This window comes from Salmo salar, chromosome 02, assembly GCF_965601325.2.
Source record: "Salmo salar chromosome 02, fSalSal1, whole genome shotgun sequence".
In the NCBI taxonomy this organism is placed as follows: domain Eukaryota; kingdom Metazoa; phylum Chordata; class Actinopteri; order Salmoniformes; family Salmonidae; genus Salmo; species Salmo salar.
This window is the reverse complement of record NC_138292.1, coordinates 71,606,655-71,614,711: the sequence shown is the minus strand read 5'-3', so window position 1 is coordinate 71,614,711 and position 8,057 is coordinate 71,606,655.

The following is an 8,057-nucleotide window of genomic DNA, read 5'->3' as shown; positions in this document are numbered from 1 at the left end:
CAAGAGCTGAGAGATTGACGTCCTAATATTCCAAATTGAGGCACAGGCAGTGCGTTATTTTAACTGGCTGCAGCTATACTGCGATTGGGATAAAGAAAAAAAGTGTTCACTTTTGTTCGCTTTTGGGGAGGTTTTTGTTCCCGAAGAAAGGGCCTCTGATTGGGGCGGGGAGGGAGAGCCCCAGCCGGGGCAGCAGGGCTGGAGGTTAGGCAGCGGGGGGCGGCAGTGTGAATGAACGGTTATTATTGCTACAAGTTTCACCATTTCTGTCTATCTGCGGGAAAATGGAGGACAAGGAGCAGAGAGAATTCAACGAGGAGAAGAAGCATGGCGGCCTGGTTATGAGAAATGGGACATTGCGTTATGAGTAAATAATATTTTTACAGAATAGAAATATAATCCATAGGTATTTGATCTTTCTTAAATCAAATTTGCAACATGTCGAAAATACCAGATTTTGATAGCCTAGGCTATTTGAAATAGCCTACCATAGGCTATAGTATAGACTCAATGTCAGTCATTCAATACACCCTGAATTTTTTTATTAAGATACATAAATCTAAGAAACTTGATAAGTCTAATTTATGAAAAGATTAACATAGCAGCCCAGTTGGACTTCAATGAGTAGACAATATGATGTTTAATTTTCCCACGATGTGACCTTCTGAATTCACTATTCCTTATGGGCGGCTCAAATCTGTCCTCATGACCTTTTGTAACAGCCAAACGTTTTGGATGAACGTTTTATTTAACCATTTTTGTGCGTACTTTCGTTCACGTTAGCCTACAATTGTTCAATTTATCATATTTTAATCATGACAGACAGAGCTAGCCTCTGGCGGCAATGCCGTTGTCCCGGCTCTGTGGGAAACCGCCAGGCTCACGCATACCACCGTGGGCAGATCTGCAGAGCGCGAGGAGAGAGGAAGTGGAAATTAGACAGACACGCGAGCAGCGGTTCAGGCCAAAGACATTATCCAGACGAGGAGCAGCCGTCATCACACGGCCCTGTCGATGAGCGCCATAAATACTGGTCTGGGGAGAATCTCTGAGGATACCTCCCAAATGGCACCCTATTCCTTATTTAGTCCAATATTTTACATGGGCCTTGGACAAAAGTAATGGACTAGGCGATATAGGGAATAAGGTGTCATTTAGGACGCACAATGGGGGAGAATCTCTTATTACTAAAGAGCTAAACTAAAGCATCAGATGAACACACTCAATGCGTCCCAAATTGCACCATAATCTCTTAATAGTGCACAACTTTTGACCAGGGCCCATAGGCCATTATATTGGAAATAGGGTTCCATTTGGGACGTAACCACTGTTATAGGAACTGGGAAAGGAAGGATCACTGTTGGCCAAGCTTAAGTGAGCTCCCCGTGGGAAAGCGTCAGAGCGCGAGAACAGTTGAAGAGTTGTCATGCAGCATCATCTTCCGGAGACATATTTTGAAGGGTAGGAGAGGGGAGAGGCTCCTATACTCGACATAAATTGAGCATGATTTCAGATAAACGCTGGGCCTATTGGACAGGTCTGGTTAAAACAGGAACTAGCGACAGGCCTACGATACATTCTTAAAGCGTAGGCCTATAGTCTACTAAGTATTTTTTTTTTTTAATGTAACGTTTATTTAATTAGGCAAGTCAGTTAAGAACAAATTCGTATTTACAATGACGGCCATACACCGGCCAAATCCAGACGACGCTGGGCCAATTGTGCGCCACCCTCTAATAATAGTATAATACTAATAATACATAATAATGATTGTTATTATTGTTATTAGGCCTATTATTAGTATATATTGTTACTATTGAATAACAGTGCTGCAATAATAGGCTATTAGAAGAAGTTGTAAAATCACAAGCAATCATGCACGGTTTATGTGCTTACAGGCCACAAGAACAATTCAACTGAATAATTCAACGGGAACTTTTGGGCTGAAGACAGGATTTTGCCTCTCCAAATAGCCACTTGTTGTAGAATTATTTTCCCAAGCTCTCTGACAACTCTCATCCCAGGGGCGGAAATCCCGGGGGGGACGGGGGGGACACGACCCCCCCATCCTGGGAAAAATATGATTTGTCCCCCCCAATATATCACTGAAACATAACTATGTAATTTAAATAATATTTATAATACGCAATGAAAGCAATTGTGCTGATTATAGACACTTAATAGCTCGTTTTTAAGTTTCAAAAGATTGCGACCCCCCCACCCTTTGCCTCACAATGGTTTGATCCACTGCCAGTTCCTTAGCTTGCGAGGTAAAGTAGAGGTCGTATCTACTGTCTGAAAGGCACTCAATGCACGTAACTGACGTGAGGTTAATCCAGTCAATCGCGCACACACACTAGCTGAATATGCAGAGCTAGCGCGCAAATATTAACTATTAAGCTAGCTAGTACCTATTCCATTTATGTGGCGTCGTCAAAGACGGAATCTTTGCTATCGTCAATTTATTCCAAGATCAGCATGCATGTAAGTTAGTGCTTCAAAGTCCCTGTGATAAGGTTAGCGATAAACTGAACAGAACTACACTCTCTTCTACCATTGTTTTAAATATATTTAATGGTATTGTTGCAAAAGCTAAATTGTCGCAAGGGAACTTTTATTTATATATTTTATTTCACCTTTATTTAACCCGGGTAGCAAAGATTATAGCAAACACCACTGAATTGGTGCTCGCTAGCTTTGCAAATTCAGCTATTGTTAGAAGCCAGCCAATATGAAACAAACGATTAAAATTACAAAAGGTTGCAGCATATGTTGTGTAAATGGTGAACTCATACAGCTGTCAACTCTTGTCACTGCAATCCGTTTCACATTTGCTAGCTACCTTTTAGATCGAAGCCCATATAGAATGATAGAAGATAAGATGATAGAAGCCCATCTCCTACTGTAAATAACCTACATACTGTGTGTGTGTAGCCAACCAGGTAGAAAAATGGCAGAAAAATGGCAGAAAAAAGACAGACATCAGAGTATTTTTCAGTACACCAAAACGCAAAGTAAGAACCCTAGTAGCCTAATATCTCAAAGACTAGTTGATAAAATGTTCATAAGAAAGAAATGAAATTCTAATGGAAATGTTTCACAATGATGTCATTAGGCAGAGCAGGCAACAGATGGCACACAGACAGCAGAGTTGGGGACAGATATGCAGGGACAGACTGGCAGAGACAGGGAGTCTCAGGTAAGTTTGTTGAGTCTTTGTTTGGCAACATTATGAAAGGTTCTCCATTTTTTTGACTTGTAAAATAGGAACATAATTGGAAAATGCCATGGATGCCCCTACTCTCAACCTAAACTGGTGACTGAACTAAGATTTGTTAAAGGCAATGGTATTGCTGTTGTGATTAGTTGTGTAGTTTTGGGTACCGGTAGTTAGGAGTACGGCAAACACCTTATTTCTTTGGTTCCTCAATATACATTTACCATATTAAACGTAGGCTATGTGTTACAGCACTACTTTTGGTGTCCCCCTCAGGAATTGCTCTTGAGAAAATGTAATGTAATTGTCCCCTCCAAAGTTGATATCAGATTTTCGCCCCTGTCTCATCCTCCTTTGCTTAATTTGTTTTTCGCCTTTCCCTTATCCCTCAGAGTCGCAAGAGATGCTCACTCCACAACCACACACTCAACCCTCCTGTCCTCTCCTTCTTATCACCAGACGATCAGGCGCGTACCTCTTCGGCTATATTTGTCTAGATCGAAATAATCAAATAAACCCTGATGGTTTGGAACGACTGGACTACTGCATTAACCTATCGGGGGCTCTATATGGGAACCCTGCTCTCCCTAATCTCCTGTTGGGCCCAAAACAGATTTAAGCCAATCAGGACTCCCCTAATGCTCTTGCGCTACTAATGGGGATTAATTGCGACGTGAACAAAAGGAGGCCTCGAGCTTGGCACCCACTGATAAGCAACGTTCTAGACTAGAGTCTAGCTGGAGTTGTCACTCCACCGCTGCTTCAGGAGTAGAGCCATAGAGCATACCTGCTGTCACAGTGCGGGACCAGCCACTTGATGTATGTAAATAGATTTGGAGACAGCATGGAGTCGCCTCAGGACGCTAGCAGCCTCGTTGCTGGCTGCAGCAGAGTTTACGTTTCTGATATGCATCGGTTTTAGAATCAGCCAGGACACCATGACACAAGTCAGTATTTGACGTCCATGCAGGTATGAGGACGTCGGGAGATGACGTTGAAACCGCAACACTAGGGGCAACTGTTACCTTCAAGTAGGTTTCGCTAGGAGTTATGGGATGGGGATGACGGGCGGCGGTGTAAGCGTCTGCCTCTGATTCCAAAGAATGCACGTTTGAATCCAGCAATAGAAAGTTGCTTTTGATATTTTTGTTTTAAGCCTATGCCAAACCTTAACCCTTAGTTTAACCATTCGGATGAACGTCTAATTCTAACGTGAGACTGTGAGAGCTGGTAGTTTTGAATACCCAACGGTGGTGTCAGGCTCTCAAATTGAAAGGACCAGAGCAAGCTGCAGCTTGCTGTGTTGGAGTGACGTGGAACAGAGATAAAAAGAAGCGGCGACCACGAGGAAGAACAACACAAATGTGGAAATTCAGATTCTAATCGATTCTCCATGAGTGGAATGGGAAGGTTAATTTAGCCTTATGTTAATACAATAAAACAATAATTACCCAAATGTTTGTGTTTTTGATTTGACATCAACACCCATCGAAAAATACCAGAAAAGGTTGGTTTCAATTAGGCTATTGACACACTTGCAATTTGGTCAAGCTTTTTCAATAGGCATAGAGTTAGCAGCCAATGCTTAAATGTGATTTTTATGGCTGAATATCTTTTATTTTACACTATGCATATATTTTTCTCATTATGCTATTATTCTTAAAATATTTTCGGACATTGTGACACACACACGCAAACAGTTTGGTTATGCGGTTCTCTCTACACATGACCCTAAACTATTTACACTAAACCTAACCACAACCGCATCCGGTGCCGTTTGTGTGTTTTCCTCTCAGATGGCAGATTAAGTACTATTAAATACTTATTAGTCATTATTTCTCTTTAAATCTACACAGCTGTGTGTGTGAGTGTGTGTGTGTCGAAATGTCAGAAAATACTTTAAGAACAAACAAATATGCATGAGTAAAATAACAAAAACGGATGCATGAAATCTAGGAGTTTACACAACATTACAATAAACAATATTTGACAGAAACACAAATAATTAAAAAAAAAAGAGAGATTGGTTCCAGAAAGGTTCGAATCGGGACAAATTCTCTTAATTGGACCGTCTTTGGACAAAAGGTGTCCGATTGGGTGCCACTTAATAAGATCAGTTCTGACCAGAAGAGAACTGTATGGAAACTAGAGTATTTCGGGGTGAAAGAGAAGTGGATAGGGCCTTGGCCTTTGGTTTTGAAGAGAACGTGTGAAACAACACGCCCTAAGGAGGGCCTGGCACCCTATTCCCTATATTGTAGCCAGGGCTCTCATCAAAAGTAGTGCACAATATTGGGAATAGGGTGTAAAGGGCTCTCATCAAAAGTAGTTCACAATATTGGGAATAGGGTGTAATTTGTGACGCAGCACAACCCTTGCTGATGCGGGTTGAAGACACATGACACCGCCTCCAGTTGTTGCTTTACAGTACCGCGGTTGGTTTGATTAATCGTCGGGGTCTTTAGTAACATCTCCGCTAAAGAGAGAGAGGTAGTTACAAACAGAACCGCCCGCGCCTACTGTATTTACCTGTAAGTGCGGTTACCCCCCCCCCCCCCCCCCCACACACACACACACACACACACACACACACACACACACACACACACACACACTTTCCAAACTGAAGTACGTCATTAGCAGCTGTTAATGACGCGTGCACAACCACACAATATACCTCTCTTCCTCGCTTCGTCAACATCGAAATAACAAAGCCATGTTTTCACGAAGACGTGCCCAAACAGCGCGCGCGTAATCTTAACTGGGATAGGAGGAAGAGGGGCAGGGAAGGAAGGAAGAATCAACTGCTGTCATCACATTCCCCAAGCAGGGAACAAATGTTAGTTAAAGACTGCCGTTAACCATTGGATGATATGGATGTCGGCAGTGCTTCATTTGAGCTGGATCCTGTCAGAACAGGATCTGCCATGTCTCAGTTTTGGGCTGTTTGTTCCGGTATCTCTTATGGCATGACATTTTTTCTCTCTCACCTTTTGCAATGTAAAAATGATAATAAAAGCTATCAAAAAGTTCATTCGAGTTGCCTCTTCGTTAATTCTCAGTTTGTCAGTGTCAAAGTAGCCTGTCATTTCGATCATTTGTGCAGTAAGGGCCTATTATGGTGCTTTCATGACAACTGGGAAAAACGAGGTCAAATCATTACGTCGGTGATCTTCAAGTTGGAAAGTCGGAGTTCTAGAAAGAGGCCTGGGTTCCAGACTTGCAATTCCGAGTTGGATGACCGTTCAAAATGAATTTGCCCAGTCGGTGCTAGTTTTTTCACCCAAGTTCCCAGTTGTCTTGAATGCACTGATGTCGTAAGTATGAGATTTTCAGTTCTGAGTTCCAAGTTGTTCTGAACGCAGCATTAAAAAAGATTATGCCAAAGTATTCAGTCACGTAAAAGGACGGAGAATTGCATGAAATGCGTTTATAAAAGGCAAACATTTTCCCCATGTGTGCAACTTCTGTAATGCCTCTACACTATTGCTCTATGCCACTATAAAAATGGAGTGATATGCATGCAATGTTTTATTATTATAAAGGAGGTTTGATCTCATGCGTTCCGGTACCTCAGAGCTCCCCAGGTCACCCCCCTCTCGCACTCACTTTTTGTTCCTGTACCTCATGATTTACAAATTAAGAACTGGATGTCGGTTGTGTATGCGGCTATGGCATGACGCAACATATAGGGCTGGCTAGACAACGGACTAAAGTAGAGGTCTATGGACCGTTAATATGGGCACTATGGTTTACAGACAGTCTCAGACATCCAAACAGCTGAACATTTTCGTTTTCTTCTCCTTGCCAAGTTTATCATCCAAGTTTTACTGTTTCTTGTGCTGGGAACCAGGCTTTGGCGCGGGTGCGGACCTCCAACTGGGCCGAGGCTAGGTCGTCCATCAGCCGCAAACATCTAAATATTTATCCCCTCTCTGATCTAGGCCTTACACGATAACCACCCAATGCTACTTTCTAGGTCAAAACAGACGTCGTTTCTGGGAAATTTCGGTGGGAATCATTCATCCAGAGCTGACCAACACAACTGTCATCGTTTACATGCGCGAGGCTAACAATAACATTGTATTATTGTTACGTGGCAACCGATTAGCACCCCAGCCCCATAGGACACTTAAACCCACCCCAAAATAAAACATACAAATGTTGTAGTCTATTTGAAAGCTTTTTTGTGACACTAACTATTCTTGCCAAATTGAAGCCATGGGACAACAAGGATCTATGTGCGCAAAGCATGGTTCTTATATATTTCACATCCCAGATCCCAGAACTGTTTTGTAGTGAATTATTCTTTCATAACCCATTAATAGCATCACCTTAAAAGGTAGGCTACCTAAAGTGCAGAGTATCAAAATCCTAAAATATTAGTAAATCTGCTTTTCTGGGGGGGGGGGGGGGGGGGATAGAACCTTATGGCTCTGAAATGTCAACCTGGGTTCAGCCATGAGATTCTGGCTGGCACAGAATGTACAAATTATTTCAATAGAGAAGTAGGCTACAGACTTTTCATGATTAAATAAAGATAATACCCTTCTTTCTAATCGCATCATCAAATATATGAATTAATGTTCAATACACATTTGTTAAAGCGATAGTTCCCTAACATGACAAATACACTATATCCTATGGATAACTAGCAACATTGCTAAAGCTTAGCTCTGGATCAGTAAACTGATGTAGTATTCTGGTCTCTGACACCCGAAGTCAGTAAACTACGTGCTAGTTATCAATAAAATATGGTACGATTGTAATTTTAGTGAAATAACCCTTCCATGGAGGTTTTCGTATTAATATAAAACAAGACAAAAACAACAATGTCTTT